This window comes from Manis pentadactyla, chromosome 17 (assembly GCF_030020395.1).
Source record: "Manis pentadactyla isolate mManPen7 chromosome 17, mManPen7.hap1, whole genome shotgun sequence".
Taxonomy (NCBI): Eukaryota; Metazoa; Chordata; class Mammalia; order Pholidota; family Manidae; genus Manis; species Manis pentadactyla.
The window spans coordinates 34683796-34704759 of NC_080035.1; the positions used below are offsets into that span (position 1 = coordinate 34683796).

At 37.9% G+C, this 20964-nt stretch overlaps 1 long non-coding RNA gene across 1 annotated transcript in view; it reads left to right on the forward strand.

The window, feature by feature from the left end:
* Positions 1-20964, forward strand: part of LOC130681389 (uncharacterized) — a 140226-nt gene that overhangs the window by 25030 nt on the left and 94232 nt on the right. Inside the window, exon 2 of the long non-coding RNA XR_008994513.1 lies at positions 1298-1398. This is a non-coding gene — a long non-coding RNA (uncharacterized LOC130681389). The remainder of the gene's footprint in view (positions 1-1297; positions 1399-20964) is intronic.

Consider the following 20964-nt stretch of genomic DNA (forward strand, 5'->3'; position numbering starts at 1 on the left):
AATTTTTTACTTGCCAAGAGTCATTTCTTTGACCAATTTCTTCATCAGGGGGCTCCATGAAAGCAGTCTTTTTGTTCTCTGGACGACAGACCAGTGGGTCAGATACACCAGTTTCCCCCCACTCTGTTCCTTTTCTTCAGTTCATGAAAGCTTCATGGGCAATGTGTATTTTTAAGTTTTTAAGCACCACTCAATCAGAAGGGATTTTCCACAAGGACTTACAAAAATGCAGATTACACTGTAGAAATGCTTTTCAGCCAATAAAAGTCCTGTTTTACTGAGCAAATTTCTTTATGATGTTTAACTTTAGTAATCAGGTCCTGATTCCGAGAAGTGAAATTTGGTGGAATGAGAAGTAAAAACAACATGCAAAGAGAAAACCCCAAGATAGCCATTTAAAACCCCACAATCAGACCTTGTTTGTGTGATATGGACTCAAAGCTTTCTCTTAAAAAAAGCAAGCGATTAAGAAAATACTTTGAGAACCTAATAACAGGTCCCTGAAACCTGAGATCCACCTCTCATCTTTCTAACTCTTGGGAACGTAGTTAGTAAGAATGTATGTTTTTAATACACTGATTCTTAGCAACAAAGTTGTTCTCTAATTAGTACAAAACTTGAATAATGCCTTGCCTATTATTGTGCACAGCACATAACATTCGGCAACTTGTTCTGGCAGATTCGTTTACATATGTCACTGCTGTACCTGTAATTTAGTTTAATGCCGGGTCAGTGTGCCAAATGTGTGTGTCTGTGTGTTTTTAAAGCTTTTCCAACAGTTCCATGGGGCTTCCCTGTAATAACTGAAACAGTGTCTATATTAGGAAACCATAATCAGTCAAAGTGACTGTCTCTTGCAGGTATCCACAATATTCCTCATTCACACTAGGGCATTGAGTGGCTCACTTTTTAGGGAATTATTTAAATTATCTTAAACAAGGGGAAATACTGGCTGAAGGTGTCGTCAGTGAGATGTCCATACTTTTGCCAAGAAAGGTGCTATCTTTTAAGTGAATTAATTCAAAATAAAAGCAGAGGACTTCAAATAAACTTATGAGATCCTCTCAGATGGTTAATTTGTAGGAAATATCAGCTGCAGATGATCTGACAAATCTTTGATTTTCATTTTCCTAATTTCTCACATCATGGCATACAGTTTTCTGATCTAGGGAATCATTTCTTGGCAGAGAAATCAAGTTTTTCCCATGTGCCCAATGTGCCCAAAAGGAGGATGTCTGAAAAAGAATGCATGGGAAGCCCTTTCTGCATCAATGTCAAAGTCAGCTTGTCTCCACAGGTGTTGCTGCTAGAAGCTTCAGAGGAACAAGGACTCCAAAAACACACGAGGTAACCTCAGCTCACAACTCTTCAAGCCACTCTCCTCTCTCCTGCTGAACTGTGAGTAGGAAGTGTGTTGTTTATTCCCTCACTCCACACCAGATTTAAATGGGCAGATAGCAGCTGGATTTTAAAAGTTCTTCATCATGACTTAAGTCCCTAAGATTTAGGGTATTTTATTTGTCTGAATGTCTAACCAGTATAAACCTTAACCATCGATATTAAAATGGAGAATTCCTTCCTTTGGTTTTCACAAGCATAACATACATAATCCTTTATCTCTGGCAAAGCTATTAGCTTTTTGGCCTTTGGCTGGTCGATGTATACAGTATCTATCGTTATTGCATGCAAGTGTTCTCAACTGACTTGCAAACCCTTTGATCAAACCAGCTAAACTTGATTTTCCAGATTATTCAAGAGACAAGACACACATCTTTCAGCTTTACAAGTCCTGGCAAGCCATCAGGACCCCATGCTCCCCACTCCCTTCAACAGAATCAAAGGTAAACAGGGAGCAGGTTCTCATTTAAATATGTAGCATTGGGATCTTGCCTCAGTGTAGCGGCAGAAGAAAAACAACAAAGTAAGAAAAAGGTTTCCTTGGCAAGGATGCCAAACTAAATAATGACACCCAAAGCAAAAACATGCTTCACTGAAACTAAACTTTAGTCAATTCAGCCTGCTTAAAACAAAGCTTTTTTTGTGATTTCAAAAGTGAACATTGTACTTTGCCCTGGCAGCCATTTCTGTGTTTTTGAATGATCCAATTATGCATAAATCCCCGGCCTACAGGCCTTTCAGCACCTCAATCCCGTGAATGATTTGAAAACATGACTGAAAATTTCTACATACAGTGCTGCCCTATTCTTCCTCTTAACCTTTTGAAAGATACACTTCAAATGACAATGTTTTGACATACATTGTCACCGTGTATTCTCTCTCTCTCTTTTTTATTACTTGGGAAATATTTGTAGGAGATCAAGGTCTCTACTTCCTGTTCCCTGGAAGCTCACGTTCTTCGTCACCTTGTCAAACATTTCTTGCTTCGTTGATGCCACCGTCCGATTGACTTCACTGAGGCAGAATTATTTGAATTGCCATACTTGTTTGCCTTTGTAATTTGTGCAGTTTGTAGTACAGAAGCAACAAACAAAAATCAGAGATTATTTTGTGTTTTTTAAAAAATAATTGAGCCACCATGTCAAGGACTTTATTTGAACACTGACTTGCATCTTGGTGGGTGAGTTGCTGAGGAGACTAACCGAGTATGGACGGAATATGTCTGAGGACACACCGTGGCTCAGAAGGGGTTAAAGGGGGCACTTTGTCAGCCCTACTTCTCTTTGGAGGAGTTCAGAATTAGCTGTGCTGGCACAGCCTTTGTGGAAAGCACCCTTGTAGAGGTGACAGTTTTGGTACATGCTGAACTAGGGCATAACGCAATTGTTGGTTAACTTTGTTCTTTCTAAAATTCGGGTGATAGCCCTATCGTTTGGGCTACATTTCTAAATTTGCCATCACATTCCATGCCTCAGGAATTTGTACTCCTGTTAACAGGATGCTCTTCTTACTTCTCCCTACAGCCTCATCTGGTGGCTGTCTGTTAACTCTTGTTCGGCTCTGCGAGCTCTGCAGGGCAAGTGGACTGAGGGTTGCCTCTCCCACGGGGACCATGCCAGTGTGAGTGACAGGTGTGGTGAAGCCAGGAATTATGCTTTCCAGGGCTGACCCTCCTAAGAGCCTGCAGAGATTGCAAGGCAGTTTCTCCCCTAGTCGCCCCAAAGTCCCCAGGGGAGCCATACGTCGATCTCTTAAAGCCAACTCTAGGATAGGGTAAGTCCACAAACCGTCATGGGACTTCCCGGAAAAGTTACTGTTGCCAAGACCACGCTTTAAGAAGAGCAGATAACTATATTTAGAGAGAGAAAATTCTTGTGGCTCTCAGCAGCTGCTGACACTTGTTGCTTACTCTGTTCTTGTGTGTACGTGTAGAACTGCGCTCTTCCTGTTTTTTTCTCCTACCCGTCTGACAGCTTGTTCTCAGTCTCCTTTGCTTTTTCTCCTCATTCTAGATGTTCCAGCTAGGTAACATTATCTACTAGTAAAGTTTCAATTGCCTACTATGTAGTGATTCTCAAATCTAAATCTCAAAGCAACCCTGCTCATTATAGTTTCAGAGTCATCTATCCAACTAATTACTAGACAGTTCTTGGATGTCCCCCAGATACATCAAACTCAACTTGTCCAGAACTGTCATCATACACACCCCCTTCTGTCCTGTGACCTATAACCTACGTGTCAGTGACTAGCGTCACCTTTGCCACATTTGTTCAAGCCATAAACCCAGGAGTCCTTCTGATTCTCCCCCTTCCCTTACTTTGCACATGCAGTCAAGCCAGGCCCTATTGATTCCACCTCCCAAATCTCTTAGATCTGCCCATTTCACTCTGTCCCCTCCGGCATTCTCAGTGCACAGCTCCACACCATTTCCTGCCTGGATTATTAGCTGGGTTCCTTGCCCTCAGCCTTAGAGAATGACCTTTTTAAACTATAACCAACCTGCTAACTCCTGCCTTGAAGTTATCAATGGCTTCCCCTTGCTGTTAGGATAAAAGCTAAGTCTTTTAACATAGCTTACAAAGTCTGTATGTTCCTGGACTCTGCATGCCCCCATGGCTTTACCTCTTCACCCTTCACCTCTTGAATGCCATACTTCAGATCCTCTCTTTTACTTTTCCATCTCCCTTCATTCTGTTTGTTGCATTTTGCCTGGTTATGTTGCTCCTCTGTAAACATGGACGAAGCCAGTCGACCTTGAAGTCTTTGGAGGTGGCTGTGTCTAGGAATCCTCTAATGTTTCAGCTCTTCTATTGCCCTTATACCCTCCTACACATCATAATGTTTATCTCTGTCTATATGATCTCTTTAGGAGATTCTGTTTTTCACTCTCCCTCCACTGTGAGGACACTGACTTGCCAAATGTCCAATATATAGTAGGTAGTTAATAAATATCTGGAAAAAACACAAAGGAATACATCAAAACAGGGCCCATCTGTACCAGCAGGTCCTGACTCACTGGGTGAGACAAGTACGTCTCCTTCATTCCTGAATCCAGTGCTAGTAGAAACGTATTTAATTGAACAGAGAGGAAGTGAAGGAAATGTTAGGGCTTTGAGGATTCTCAGAGATCATCCTCATTCTCTAAATGGAATAACAAAGGCCCATAGAGGGTAAGTCACTTGATTACCCTTCCATAAGGTGACTTCTGTATGCTCTGTCCCAGTATCCTCTTTTCTCAGGCTTTAAATTTTTGCCCCTTTGAAATGTATGAAATAGGAACCCATTTTTTAGTTTGTTTTAATGTGCATTTCCCTGACTACTACTGATTTGAGCATGTTTCTAGTATTTATTGGCCAAGTGGGGTTTTTTCTTTATTCAGTTGCCTATTTATATCATTTGTCCATTTTTTATTGGATTACTTTTTTCTTATATATTTTTAGGAGTTCTTTATATATTCTGCATACTAATTCTAAGTCATCTATGTGACTTGTAAGGCCCAGTAAATTCAAAGATATGTATAATCTGTGACCCAGTAATTCCATACTTAGGCTTACACCCTTTGGAGAAACTCTTGTATGTGGTGAAAGAAACGTTTAAGAGGATTGGTCTTGTGGGGCTATTTGTAAAGGCACAGACCTGGAAATAGCCTAAATGTACATTCAGTAAATAAACGAGTCATTAAATTATGGTCTGTTCACATAATGGAAAAAGAAGCTTTAGTGAATGCACTGGCTCTTCTTGTTAACATAGATTATGTCTGAAAATTTGTTCACTGAAAAAAAGCAAATAAATCAACATAACAACATTCCATACATATAAATTTAACAATGCCACAAAACAATTCTAAGTAATGTTTATAAGCATATACATATAAGGTCAAAATACAAGATACGATGCAGAATAGTGCTGTCTTCTAGGGAAGAAAACTGGGTAAAAATAGGATGTTCCACTGGATCTACAACACATTTCTTTATTAAAAGAGGTTTTTAGAAAATACAGTAAAATGAACACATGTTAATTCAGAGTGTGGCTAAATGGATGCCTGTTGATTATTCTCTATATTGTGTATGTTTGAAATATTTCTTAATTGAAGAAAAAAATGGCAACAAACCTTCTTGCAGACGAAAGTGACAGAATACGTACATCTGTGAGGCCTGGTGAAATGGGATGCATCCTTGAGGATTTTGGAGAAGCAGCAAAGGCTTCTCGTAATGGAAGAAGGTTCTGGAGAAAGGGGTGGTAGAAGAAAGGCGGACCGTGAATACCTTCCTACCTGACCCACAGCTGGATGGAGTTGTAGGCCTAGGAGCATTATAATTTCTGCAAGGAAAAAACATATCAGTGAGAGTAGTAATGTTTGAGTAAACCTTTACAACCCTTTTATACAAATAGATTGTAGGAGCTGAAAAGGAACCCAAAGGTCATCTACTCTAGCACCTTCATTTTCATCACAGAAAAACGAGGCCCAGAGAAGTTACACTGTAAAGAAAAGGCAGGGCATTTTGAAGAAGGATATTGGGATATAATTTATTCAATCATTCAATATATTTACATTGAATATATTTATATCACTGATCTGTTTCGCGTATATATCTATATATTTATTTATATTGGGTGACTTCTTAATTGATGTGACAGCTAATTATACTATAGAGTTAGTAGGTTTGAAAGAGTGGTAGAGGATAGATACATTTTAATTAGGAGGTAGGGGTATTGTTTTGGCTAGTGGGACCTAACAATGTAGACTTTTGGACATCAAACTGATAATACCAGGGGGTTGGTTACCTGTATAATGGTGTGGTTACAATGGAGAGACACAGGACATTGTAGGGAGACACTGGTATTTATCTCACGATCCTGGATACATCCTGCTTGCTAGCTGATCAATATCATGCTGGATCCCTCTAGCTCTTATGGCTCCAATAAAGACTATCTCATTTTCTAGCCCAGGGCCAAGAGATAACTGTGAGGTCCTTCCAGGAGACTCCACAAAAGGTGACCTAGGAAGGCACCATCATCAAGGTGGATCACTATGATTTTTCTCAGGGACTTTTTTCTGTTGTGGGCAGGGTAGTCTTGGGAAGCACCAGTGACAGCCATCTTTGTCTCAGTGAAATCTACCTGAGGCTCACTATCAGTTCCAACCCTAGGTAAAGGTAAAGGAGGCAACCTGAACCACTCTGTCCAAATGAGCTCATCCATCTGCAATGCCAGTATAATTGACTTCACATTCCCCCACTTAGATATACTGGTCTATGGACACCAAAGGGGCTTGATGTCTCCTTTAACATGAAAATATGGGGATGGTCAAAGAAGAGGTTCCTCTGAAGGTACCTCCAGGAGCTTTTTCCACAGCATATCAATACTATAACCACTACTATGGTGAATCAGATTAGCTAATTGAATTTTAAAAGGAATAGGGAGCTCTGTCCTAAAGGGGCGAGATACAAGACTGGCAGGTTTCAGCATGTTGATGATAGGCTAGGCCAAATAAAAAACATCATAACCTTAAACTTCTTGGTCAACTCCTACTCAGACATCTTCAGACATCTTCAGGTTAGGCCCCTGTATTTTACATGTTCTCAGAACTCTGCATTTTCCTTTGTAGCTCTTATCAGTATTTTAATTAAATATTCAATTGAGTAGTATGTGTCTAATGTTTGTCTATCTAGGGAGACTATAAACTCTATGAAAACAGGGCTCACATCTTACTGTTTGCAATATCCTGGAGCCCTTGCCTGGTGTCTAGTTTATAATAGGTATTCAAAACATTCTTGTTGAATATATAAGTGATTAAGTGGGTGAATGGATGAGTGTCGGAAAGAAAATAAGTGAATGAGGGGTGAAAGAATTAATGGATGGTATTGCTGGAGCAGCAGGAACAAAACTAAAGAGGGTAGGCACTAAGGCAGCCTTGAATGGGGCCCTGTCCAACAAGTAATCAAGTTGAGGTGGGGCAAGGAGCAACAAATGTTTTAGGGGCAGGAAGAAAAAAATCCCTGAGTAGTGGCCGTACCAAGAACCTGTTTCAGAGAATAAAGGAAATTAGTTGTCCCTGGAAGTATTCCAGGGTCAAATTTGACGTATTTCTTTATTTTTCCTGGGTTGGCCACATCAGAATGCTCTAAGTGATTACTGCAGTGTCACCCGACAACCTCAAAAGACAGTGATATCTAAAGAAGGACCATGAGAATGTTTCTTTAAATATAGATTTAGTCATTATGGAGTTTGTAGGTTTTGGACCCTGGTAATCCACAAAATCTTAACACAATAGTTCCTTGTAACTGGCATTGTCTTTTATGATTTAATTGGACTATCCATTCATGTGATGACTCAGGACATAAAGGCATTGCACAAATATGAAATATTATTGCTACACCATAACCATTTGATTCCTCATGACTTACCTTAAAGAACAATATATTCACTTCCACTTTCCCATAACATTTAAATCTTGGCTCATGAGATTCCTGGAATAGAGAGTACAAAAAAATTGAGAAGAACATAGAATTCAGTTGTCTATGTGATCTAGCTACCCCTGTTTACCTGATATCTACATCAGTCAAAATACGGAAGTCTTACATGAGGCAAAATATTTTGTCTTGGTTTCGGGGTTGATGGATAGAGATATGGGTTTCATGGTGACCATCACTGATCCTTACTTTAAAGACTGGTACTTCAATTAATTTATTGGCTCAGAATAAACTTAAAACCCTGTGTTAATATTGCTTCTTTTAGACATATTACATGCACTTACAGGTGAAAGCAGTAGTTACAATCAGGCTTGGTTTCAATGTACTGCTTCTGTAACATGGAGATACAGTGTTCTCCAAAAATATAACTTCCTTGGCCTCCTTTTGTGTGAATTGAATGTGTATATAGCAATGTGAACACTCTCCTTTTTTTTGGGAACAGACAATGATTTAATTTTTTAAACATTAACAGGCTACTTTTAAAAGCATTTTTAGGTTTTCAGAAAAATTTTTAGGTTTCAGCAGAAGGTACAGAGTTTCCATTACTTTCTCTCCCCTCTACTCCTCAGTTTCCCTTATTATTAACATCTTACATTAGTGTACATGTTTACAATTGATGGACCAATATTGATATATCATTATTAAATAAAGGCCATAGTTTACATTAGGTCTCATTCTTTGTGTTACCAGTTCTATGGGTTTTAATTCATGTCTAATGCCATGTATCCACCATTACAGAAAATACAGAATAGTTTCACTACCCTAAAAATTTCCTGTGCTCTGTCTATTTACTCTTCCTTCCCTCCACAAAACCCCTCAATTATTTAACATTATTAGGAGTAGAATCACATTCTTCTAATAGCAACATAGAGTAATTCTAGAAACATGATAAAAACTAAAGGAGCATATATAATATTTTATTCTCACTCTGTTATTATTTTCATCTTATTACTCCAAGTTCTGCTTTTGAATGGATAATAAGAATTTAATTTCTCAGAAAGCTTATCAATTAATTCTTTTCATCTATTTTTGTCTCTAATGTTGAACCCCTCCCCCCACACAAAAAGGACTTGCCTGGAATAAGAATAGAAATTTTCTTCCTTCCTTCGCTTTCTCTTTTGTTAAAGCTGAAAGGCACAAAATTGTACATGGTTCATTGGTGAGTTCAATTACCTCTATCCCCAAGTTGTCAAAATCATCATGCACCCCTATCAGTAACACCATCTTCAGCATCACCATCACCATCATCAAGAATCTTTATTAAACACCTACGTGTGTGTGATACTCTTAGGCTTGACCTATCAGAAGGAACAATTTGAGAGTCATTCCCTGGATCCCTGAGACTTGCCAGAGCTTTCCCTGCCTACTACAGGGTACTAGGATTAGGGAAATGTTACACTTGGCATCAACAAGCAGTCAGGCTTAGAGCCCTGGAATGGATTCCCTTTCTCCCAACATTGCTGTACTATGTTGTAGAATTAAAGGATGTATAAAAGATGGCAGAGGCAGCATCTCTTTATTCTTGATCAAAAGAATAGGAATGTCCCACCTCTGTAGCAACTGAAGTCTCTGAAGAATAGCGTGCCTAAGTCATATGAATACTATATTACCTTAGATAGCATTCATAGAATCCAACGTGTTCTCTAGAGCATGGTACTTAATTGTTTTTCTTATTAGTTCAAAAGTAAATCCTGTTGGATACATTGCCAGGGCTACTCCTCTAATTAATAAAGACTGTGTTGAGTTTAAAAACAACTAACTCTTTTCATGTTCAGGTTACTTTTAGTAGCTTTTATAAATGATTACCTTCCTCCACATCAGAGGTGTCTTATGACTAAAGAACAAGACAGCCCCCATGATGCTCTTTAACAATGACTCTTATGTTTCTTTTGGTAAACTCATAATGATAATTACACTCTGCAACAGATGGAGTGCCTTCCATCAAGGACCTCAGTGCACCTTACAAATGTCGTGAGTCATCAAAGCCCTTCTATAATGGAGGTTAAGTTATCCATGGTCACAATTTTAGAGTTAAAAAAGCACAGAGGAGGTGTTTTTGTTTTTTAAGGTAGAATATGTTTTAGTCCAAAGATTTAGTCATCATTTAAGAAGGCAGAGAAACTCAATGAGTATTTACTGAATGAAACAAAATGAATATAAATGAATGAAATGGCCTATCAACAAGATTTGGTTAACCTGGCAGTGAACACCTGGACCATATTAATCATTTTTAAGGTTAATGAATTGATCAGAAATTATCTACTGCTAATGAATGAATCTTCACAATGATTAGTGCAGAAAATGGCAATTTAACCATCATAATGATAGAGAAAATCTAGAAAATAGAAATAGCCAATTTAGTAATGTTGATACAGACACATTGAAATTTAGAGCTAAAAGATTCCAGAGATTGTTTAGTCAAGCACTTTCATATTTCAGATAAGAAAATTGTGCATGAAATCATTGAGCTTTTAAAACCTTAACGTAATTTCCTTATACTTTCTCCTGTTTCAGAAGGGGTTTGATTTGCCTCACTCAGCTAGTTAGTGGTATCGCTACGTAGAATCTAGGCTCCTGATGCTCAGTGGTCCATCTTCCCACCAAATTCCATTTTGAAAATTTTTCATGGGTGCCTTTTTATATTCTATTATAGGACTCAATGGATGTAAAAATTGTAAGGAGGTCACTTTTGTTGATCTTCCTCTTTTAATCAGTAAAGAATCCAGTATTCAGGGAATTTAAGGAAATTGCTCAAGGTCCTATGAAGAGTTACTGGAAAACAAAGATCTGGAATCTCTTCTTTTCCCTTTTCTTTTACTATTTCAGAATCATATTTGATCTATTAATCAGACTCCCGGTAACTAAAACCACCAATATAATTTTGTCTTGACTTTTCTGAAATCCTCTTTTACTAAATACAAATGAAAAATAAGCTAATGTTGAGGATTTTAAATTGAAAAAAAAATGTCCATGTCATTAGGTCAGTAGTAATCAAGTTTCCACCCATTTTTTACATTCTAAGCCTGTGAATCCAGACATTGATGACTATTATTTCTCAAAAGGACACTGAGGTCCTGAAGATTCCAAAGTGCTTACTGAATTTTCAGAGACTCAACTATCTCCATCAAGGTTTCAAGGTTGTGTATTTTTATTTATGATGAAAATTGGCAACCACAGGTAAAATGTGTGGCAACCCTGGTTGAACAAAAACATCTAATTAAAACAACACATTGATTCTTAATCATCCTCATTAATTAAGAATTTCTAGCATTTTTATGTGTTTTAAGCTTGTATCATCTCTTTGATTAAATGGGCATCACAAAATAAAACAGAAGAGTGCTTGACTGAGTTTTCAAGATGGCTTTTTCTCTTCTCTTAGATAGCCTTCCTTCCTGTAGAAGTTGTCACACCATCATACACTTTGGATTGTTTCATCAATTCTTTTTGAAAGAAAAAATTCTGCAGTGAAGCATCCATATCAAATAAATCTTGAATGTAACAATACTTCCATTTGTATGGTGGTTGTAAGTGAAGAAAATGGGATATTCTTCAGAGATCACTGTGAGCTAGTGAAATAGACCAGTCCTATTATTGAGATGAAAAAGGTGAGGACTGGGGGCAGTGATCAAAGACTTTCTTGGAGTCATATAGTTACCAAGTCATCACAGGCCCTGCTGTGTCCTCAGCTTCAGGCACAGCTGACCTAAGGAGGGTGTACTGGGCTCTGCTGCTGAAAACGCTCACTCCTGGCTTTCCTTGCTGCTCCTGATATTTATTCTGCTGCCTTGTCATCTTGTTTCCTTGACACACGTAAGCTCACCATATGAAAATGATTCCCTGCTATTATTTGCATAGGAAATTAACCATAGCGCTCTCCATTACTCTGTTTATCTCTCAGTGCATACTAGGGTCTTTGAAAGGTTATAAATGGAATTTGTACTGTGGGTTGAATATTAATAAGATAAGGAGAAGAAACAAGTTTCTCCTTTCCTTTAAAGCCCCGAACTGACCCTGTGAGCAGGAAGATCAGCTCACATGGGTAGGCCTAGTTGTTCTACCTCTACACCCACTTCCCCTTAGAGGAATTACTTCAAGACAGTTTGGATATTCTAAGTAAAACAGTCAATAAATCAACATCCTCTATTTAGTTAAATGCTTTGTTCTATTAGAACAATGAAATTTTAACATGCAGCTCTTCTTTTTATTTTCTTTCTGAAGTAAATGGTTAGCAATGACATTGAGCACAAGAAGCAAAGCATTTCTAGCATTTATAAGTATAGATGTCTGTTTCTGTAGACTTTTTCCTCTGGCAGGCTGTTACCTTCCTTTCCTTGTTTGAGCGGTTAACTTCAGTGTAAACGAGGCAAGGGATCATAGAAAAATAGTCTAGGCTTAGGTGGAAATGACGAATAAAAGGAGAACACTGAGGTGGCAAAGTTGAGACTATGCAAATATTTCCCTTTTCTTCCCAGAGCTGATTGATAGGTAAACCCAGAGGCAAAGTTTTAATCACTGGTTATCACACTTTGTGCTCTTACATCTTCTACGATCTGAAAATACCGAAGTATTTAACAGTAGTTGAAATGGAATCCTCTTAACATCTTTTTGAATTACATAGATGGCTTGAATTATAGGCTTCATTTGTTAGAGAAAGAAATAGTGATATTAATGTTTATTACCTGAACCCCAAAACATTGGTAGACTAACTAGTAACTGGAAGTCTAACTTCAAGTTCTTTACCTAAGAATTTGAATTCAGGTCAGTGCAACAAACAAGGAGTTCTCAACCACGTGCCATCACCAGGCTAGTTAAAAATTGTAGGATAGGTGAGAAAAGAGAATAGGACTTAAATCAAGGTTAGTTTTCAGGCCACTGATTTTGGCTTTTAAAATTGTGATTATTTAGTTATATACTTTTCAATATATTGTGTATTGTACTTAGAAAAAAGAGTGTAGAGAGCAATGTGATGTCCAGTAAGTCCTCAGATAATGGGAATGGAGTAACTTAGTTATCCCTAATTGGAATAAAATTCAACATTACTTATAATATAATAAAAATTTACAAATTTTCCAAAGCTCCTGAAAATTACTATAACTTCTAAGAGCTAGTCTATCAATGATAATAACTGAATCTTTATCATATGCAAAGCATGGTCCCAGGTGCTGAGAGGATCCAGAAATAAGAATCCAAGGAATTACTCTGAGCAGTATTGACCACTAGGTGCCAACATGGAGTATGTGCTGTGGAGCCGTAATGTCTTTTACCAATGACATCATTTTTCTGTATTATCCGATCAATAGCTTTGGCTTATACAGCCTCCCACTTTTAGTACAATCTGTAGAACTTGGCCATTGACTGTTTTTCACTGAATCCTTTTAACATCCTTGTGATTAAAGCAGTGCAGTTATTACTGTCTCCATTTTATAGACAACAAGCTGAAGTTCTTGAGAAGTTAAGTCAATTGTTCAAACTCAAGCAAAGTCTCCTGGCTGCCCCATTCATTTTCTTTTCATGCAACTTCCCTGCCTAAGGAAGGACTATTTGAGCTTTTCAGCAAAATGTTGAAAGACGCATGATGCATTTTTTTCAGTAAAACTTGCTCTAATTAAAATATTTTATTATAACATTATGAAGAAAAGAAGGAAAAACACATCTCATCTCTCACCCAGTTTCTAGATAATCTTCTATGCTCATATAAAATTTTTAAAATGAGTTCAGATGCCTTGTGTCTAATAAATGTTGATGATTGTCATTACTAACTGTATGAATGAATTATAAAAGAATTTTACCCTTCCTTGTGACACATATTCTCTGCCTTTCATCATTTATTTATTACATTTCCTATTTTCTGAATGAAGTCTTAATGGTTTAGTGGTAAAATCATGCCTGATTCACCTTTATTTTAAATCTCCTAGGCACTTAACACTGCTCACTGAGCAGAGTATGTGCTCAATAAACATTTGTCGGATGAATAAATGGTTACCTGCACTGGGAAAAATAATACAGGAACACATTATTGACAGTAGATTATATACTCACTGAGCACCCTGACGGCTGTGGCTGGATCTTTTTCTATTGCTAGTGGAATAGCATAACTGAAAGCCTGACTTCCAATTCTGGGCTGCATATTTCTTCTGCAGTAGCTACTTGGTTCTGCATAGGTACTCCAAAAATGTCTGTGGGATGAAGAGAGTAAGGAAAGGCAGAAAGAGAGAGAGCAAGTGAATTAAGCATCATGCTCATGCTTAACAATTGTGCATGTCTGAGGGCCAGGAAGAGCCCTGTGTCTTACCTAGATCGTATCATTTATTCCCCTCTATAATTCCATAAGGTAGATCCAGTCTGTTATCCCTATTTAACAAAACCGAAGCACAGAGAAAGCAATGCGTCCAGGCTCACATAGTTGAGGAAGTGGTAGAAGCAGGATTCAAACCCAGTGATCTTTATCATTGCCCTATACTGGCTTTTGATACAGCCATGCAGTATATAGCACAGGAGGAAAGAAGAGAAGGGTTACTAGCAGAGCATTAGTGGCAACCAACATACTATGTGGAGGAAGCACTGAGAAAAATCCCCAAATCCTATGGCCAGGAATAATTTTTCCTGATTCACTTAATTTCATCTAATGTCTCTGGACTCCCTAATCTGCTAAGTGGGTCTAATTATTCTAGAACTGCTTTACTCAGCGTTGTAAATTTATGTGAACACAGTTTGAATTGAATGAGGTAAAAAGTGCTGTGACTATGTACGCTGAAGATTTTGAGAGCTCATATACAGGGCATGGTGTGTTTTATCTGTTATTCGCAACAAATCTTGATGTAACAAGTACAATTAACTGTATTTAGCTATGAGAGTCATCAAAATAAGCATTATTAGACTCTGTATAGATTCCTTACAAATGCAGTTTGATAAAATATGAAAAAGTTTAATATTATCAGACTTTTTATAAAGTCTTACAATGGAGCATGGATGGAGTCTCGGCTTAATATCTGACCCATTCGGCATTACCCGGCTACCTCACAACAGTGTTGAGGTAGGTGGCAGGGCAGGGGGTACATAGTTAATCAGAGGAAAGAGCTCCACCTACTGATCAGCAGTACCACTTCCTACCACACCCTTGGAAGTGAACCTAATACAAAGTGTTAGGAACACGACTCTACCCTCCCCATCACACACACGGACAAACGCACAAACCATATCATTTATTGAATATTTATTATTTGTCAGGCAATTGAAAGTTATTTCCATTAATCCTAATGACAACTCGAGCAGCTGGGGTTAAAAGCAGACCCTGAATCTGCCATTTTCTAGGGGTGTGGCCTCAGGCAGTTAACTTAATCTCTCTGGATCTCCATTTCTCCATCTGTAAAACAAGGTCTGTAATAACTTCTGTCTCACTGGGTTGTTACGAGGATTAAGTCAGTCTGTGTTTGTAATGAGCTTACAGATATGCTTGACATATAATAGGTATTTGTGAGATAGATTTAAAAAAAGAAAAGAATGGATGAGAAAGCTGAAGTTTACAAAAGTTTGTCACAGAACTCTTCGATAGGCAGTGAGGAGTTGAATGCGGATTGGCTGTACCTCCAGTGCCCATTCTCTTTAGCACTAAGCTATGCTGCCTCTTGGTATGTGACTATATGATGGAAATACAAACTAAAGGCACCAAGGAGGACATGTGTTTGGGTTCTTATTTACTGATGATGATTTGATATTTCAATTAAATCGAGTTTAGCCTTTTCCATCTTATTTTTTCTATCCCTATCTTGGATTTCTAATCATTCTCCAATTCCTTAGCTTCATCCAATTGTTGTGGCAAGAATTGTCATGAAAAATAGCAGTAATTCCCCCAGATTATGATGATCATGGAGCATTTCTCTTTTTACTTTCCCTATAATTTTGAGAGCCATTCCTAAGCATCTCCCTGCTACTGTTTACAAATTTCTTATTTCAAGGTTCTGTCTCAACACGATTTTAAAGTCACTATTCAACTTCTGATACGAAGATGTGCAGTGCTAATGATAATTTGTCCACTCTCTTGAAGCTGCTCATGGGAATGTTGACAGAGGTCATCAAGAAAAGACTTGGTGCTTATTATAAAATTAAATTGGCACCAGCTGCTGAGTCAATGACTTCAGACTCATTGGAAGAATCCGGGATTTAGGTTGAAGGGTGGGACACAGTGTGTTGGTTTGCCTGATGATTCCAACTAAGAGAGGCAAATAGGCTAAAGGGAAGAGGAAATGTTAGAGGACTTCTCTGAGCACTACCAACACCAAAATGAAGATGACTAGGAGACAGAGCCATAGGAAGGCCAGCAGCAGTTTCTTTTCTTCCCTAAATCAAAATATTAGAAGGTATAGTCACAATTTAATGATGTGTGAGATGGGATACTACATATTTGGGAAAATTATTGGAGATATATTACAGCATTTTAAAGTATGCTTGGGTCTCTCTATATTTTATATGGGATTTACAAATTTGTTAAGTATCCAGGGAGAAACAAAGATAATTAAAATGTTGGGAAATAGAATAGATGAAGAAAAATTAAAGGACTGTGGGGAATTTCATCTGGGGGAAAAAAGCAATTAGGGATAACTGAAGTGTTTTCAAGTCTATGGAATGTTATTCATTAAAGAACCAAGTATTTGTTCTCAGTGTCAATAGAGACAAGAAATAGAGGCCTAAGTTGTTGTAAGAAAGCTTATGTTTACATGCAATAAAGAACTTCTTGATTAAACTCTAGAACTTACTAGGGAGGGAAACTGTGGGTCTATTCTTCAGGAAATCTTTAAGAGTTGAGGAGGTAAACCTTGGGTAATCTGATGTGGTGTTGGGTTAAACAGAAGGCTTAACTGGAATTTCTTTAGGTCTCATCTAGTACTCAAATGCCATGATTACATAAATATGAATTTGTACACAGAACAGGAAGAGAAACAGACAGAACAATCAGGCATGACCCATTTAGCAATGTGATTGCTACTCCTGAGCAAAGATTTTGGAAACCTCTGTTTTGACGCAGATTTACAATGTTATAGCCAAAATCTGGTGAACAACTTGGAAGTTCCAGGTCAGGCACTCATTTTTTTAGCCTTATGGATAGGGTCACCTTGAGTAGCAAAGGATATATCAGCACTTTCCATTTGTGCAGAAATTTGTGACTACTTTGTGTGTGCATGTGTGTGTGTATATGTGTGTGTGTGTTTCTGTATATCTAAAAGATAATGTTATAATAAATACAACATTTTAGATAAACTTGTTTGAGGTAGACACACTTCATCAATTACTTTTTGATAGTTTTTAAATGGTAGATCTTAAGTTGAAATTAAAAGCTGATGTTCATATCTGGAAGTGATGGTGAGGTGTACCGCAAGATTTTGGAAATAAAGTTACCCTTATTTACATTTTTGTTAACTTTCCTTAAAGTTGAAATTGGAACATTCTTACACAGTGGGTATGATTAGACATCTGTCTATGGTGAATGGAGACTTTGGGAACAAGTAACACTTCAATCAAGGTCAACTGAGGAGGAATGTCAGAAAGGAGAGGCTTCCTGCGGTTGTAACTTTATAACTCAGTATGTGGACATGTAAACATTTGCTACCTATCCTGTCTTGGGAAAAGCCTCTGTAAATATAACCAGACTCATTAACAGTGGAGTCGCAGAAGCCAAAATTCTCAGAGGAGACTTGGTAGGACTCTTCTGAGTTGGCTGAGTGTCTCATGCTACCTGGATTCCCAGTCCTCGTGTTCTGATTGCATCCATGCTCACCAAACCACTTTCAGATGATTAGCTTTCCACATCGCTGGATGACAGGAGAAAGTGTATTGATCTGCTAACTCAGTCATTCCAACCTTCCCGACAGTTAAATTTTTCATTGTAAATGACTTATAAATCAGTCCCTTTAAACTGAATCAATGTTAAATCTACTCAGGAGAGATGACTCACTGTTAACATGCTGATATTAGTGGTCTGAGTCTGTAGGTTTCATACCCTGCTATATTCACTAAGGTAAATGCAAACATGTAGGGATTCGAGCAATCTCTCCCCCCTCACCCCCTCATTATTTACCTTTCTCAAACTGAAACAAAAATATAATCTAACAATATTTTCATGCAAGTGACTATCCTCCAGTTCATACAGAAGAGAGCTCCCTCACTGGTCCTGGAGGGTGGAAGTGAGGAGACTGGGTTAAGACTCAGGGGAAGGAGGGCACTTAGAGACTCTCGGGCTGTCTAGCAAGTAGGATAATTCTCATGCCAGAACTGTGGTGCGATAGATGACTCACAAGTTCAGCAGGCATATTTATCAGACACTTGTACCTCAACTGTTTTGAAATAGAATAGCCCCAGTATTTACTCAGTCATAGGTCAGCCCTTTTCAGCATGCTTTCTGCTTCTCCAGTAGAATGGCTTTGTCTAGATGACTGGGAACTACATGGTGCCATCTATCATAAAACTGCACAGACACATGTGTATTGGTTTCAGATGGTTGTGGATTTCCTGACTTGCACGAGCACTCTAGTGAATCTCACTACCACACTGCCTCTGGCTGTGACCTTATCAGATTTCATAAGCTAAATAGGCCTTGGCTGAGGCAGTTTGTGAATGGCAGTGCTCCAAGGAAAACCAGGTGCTACAGGAAGTGGAATTGGTGATTCAGTCAGGTGCATTCTTTCTTATGATTCAGGCTGACCCACTAACTCATCACTGTGAGTGGGCACTGTGCTCTCAGGGGTGCTTGTGAATAAGATGTATGGTAAAGGTCTTAATCACTGTGGTGACCAAAGAGCTTTCAGAGAAAATGCTCTATGCAATGGCTTTGGAATTTCAAAATGGAGGAATCGATTTTATTGTGGTAATAACAGTTAATGGTCATACCATTTTAGGCATGTGATATGTTCTACTTACTATCTTTACCCAACGTTAAAATGTAGAATATGGTTTTAAGTACTCATGGCATTTTGCTTCAGATCTAGTTATTCACCTGGCAGTGAGAATATTTATTCTTGTTTACTTTTCTGAGTTTGTTAAATCTTTAGATTTTAAATCAATATATATAAGTGAGGTAACTTGTTTATTTCATCTCTTTATGCTCTCTTTAGGATCTAGAAAGGACTAATAAATAGAAGCAAACAAATTAATAAATAAGAAAACTGAGGCAAGAAGAAAATGCAGCTGAAAAAGTAAGGCAGGATGGGAGTGAGAAAACAGATGTGTGTGTGTGTGTATATATATATATGTATGCATGTGTATGTGTGTGTGTATATACATCAAAGTATCTTATAGCATATATTATAGCTAACCTATAATATACAATGTAACAAAACAATTCTTGCCAAATTCGGGGTAATGATTAAACTCTTGCTCTTTGCCACAAGACAGATCTGGGTACACATCTTGGCTCTGCCATTTACTAGCTATGTCACTTTGGGCACACTACTTGGTATCTACACTATAAAATGGATATAATACTACATCAAAGAGTTACTCATGAGTATTAAAGAAGTTAGCAATCTTCTGTGGCATCTTTAGCATGATGCCTTCACACAGTAAGATTTATCAAATGGTAACTTTTTATTATAATAATAATTATTATATTAATTCCCATAAACTTATGATTGAATGGAAGAGTTCCCAGTTTTTTTTTTCTTAACAGCTTTATTGAGATCCAGTTGCCTTTTAAAAACACATATCCTTTTGAAGATTGGAAGAGACATGAGTCCAGCAATCCATGAAGCATAGGACATCATTCGAGTCTGTTTTCTTCTTAAGCACAGAGCAGGATCTCTCAAGGGCACCCCTGACTGGCCTTTAGGGCTATATCCAGGTTTCTGCGAGACTTCAGGTGTCTCCTTGTCACTTTCAGCTTTTCAAGGGCTGTACCTGTGACGACTCAAGATATTGATGGTCAACACAGGAATCAGATGACAATCTATTTGTTAATTTTATAGGCAATGTAAGTTTGTAGGGACTGTCGTTTTCTGGTTCGTCTTCACTCTGAGGTAACCAGGAGATAACTTGGTTGCCTCTCATTGGCCATGGCCTGAAGAAAATGGGATCTTCCTGGGGCTTTGGTAAAGACTGTGTACAGCCTTCAGAGATTCTCACCTAATTCTTCTGTCTGTCCTGTCTTATTGCGGAGCTGTCCTGGATTCATGGCCACAGGCACAACCATCTAGTTATTTAGAGTGAAACTTTGATCTTGAAATGTAAGAGTCATCTTAATGAAGCTGAAGTTGCCTTGGGCAGGTCATGGCTCACTACACGTTTGGGGAAATAGAAATCTGCTAAGGAAAGTACAAACAAAAAGGTCAGAAACTGATGACAGGAAAGGAGGAAGGGGTCCTCACTATCTTTTCTACAGATATTTTATGACATTAGGGAAAAAAATAGTCTAAGTACCATTTATTTCTTGAGGGTGTCCATTGTGAGGAAAAGAAATTATCCTTTGAAAGCATCTTTTTAGGCACCTCATACTTTCTTTCCAACATTTCTTCATAAAATCAAGTAATTAAAACTTACATATAATTCATGTAAATTGAACATCAGCAGAACATTTTATCTGAAAACAAGTCAGTCATATTTGCGGTGACAATGTATGTTCATATTCTAGAAATGAGCTCATCAAGCACTCTTTGTGTCTTCCCAGCATCTTGAGCCTTTGCCCCTAACAGATATTCAATTAAGAAGGGTAAAGTGAATTGCTAAAATAACATTTCCATACTGGACTTATTTTTCCTAGTATATTCTCACTTGAGTAAATTCAGATCTTACATTTCAAACTTTTCTATGGCCTCTGAACTTGTTATCTTCTCAAATTACTAAATATTACTTTTGATCGGCTTGGAGTCAAAGGTAGGTTCAAATTCCCAGTTCAAGAACTGACTAGCTGTGTAACTTTAAGCAGGTCATCTCATCTTTGTAATCCTAAATTTCCTCATCTGTAAACTGAGTATTAATACTAAGGTTGTGGAGATTAATACATGTCAATTGCTCAGTGTACTGCCTAACACAATTCATGTTAGCTACTATTACATTACAGTCATCATTTGTTCAGTGTTAAATGTTGACTTCAAAAATCAATTTAAAG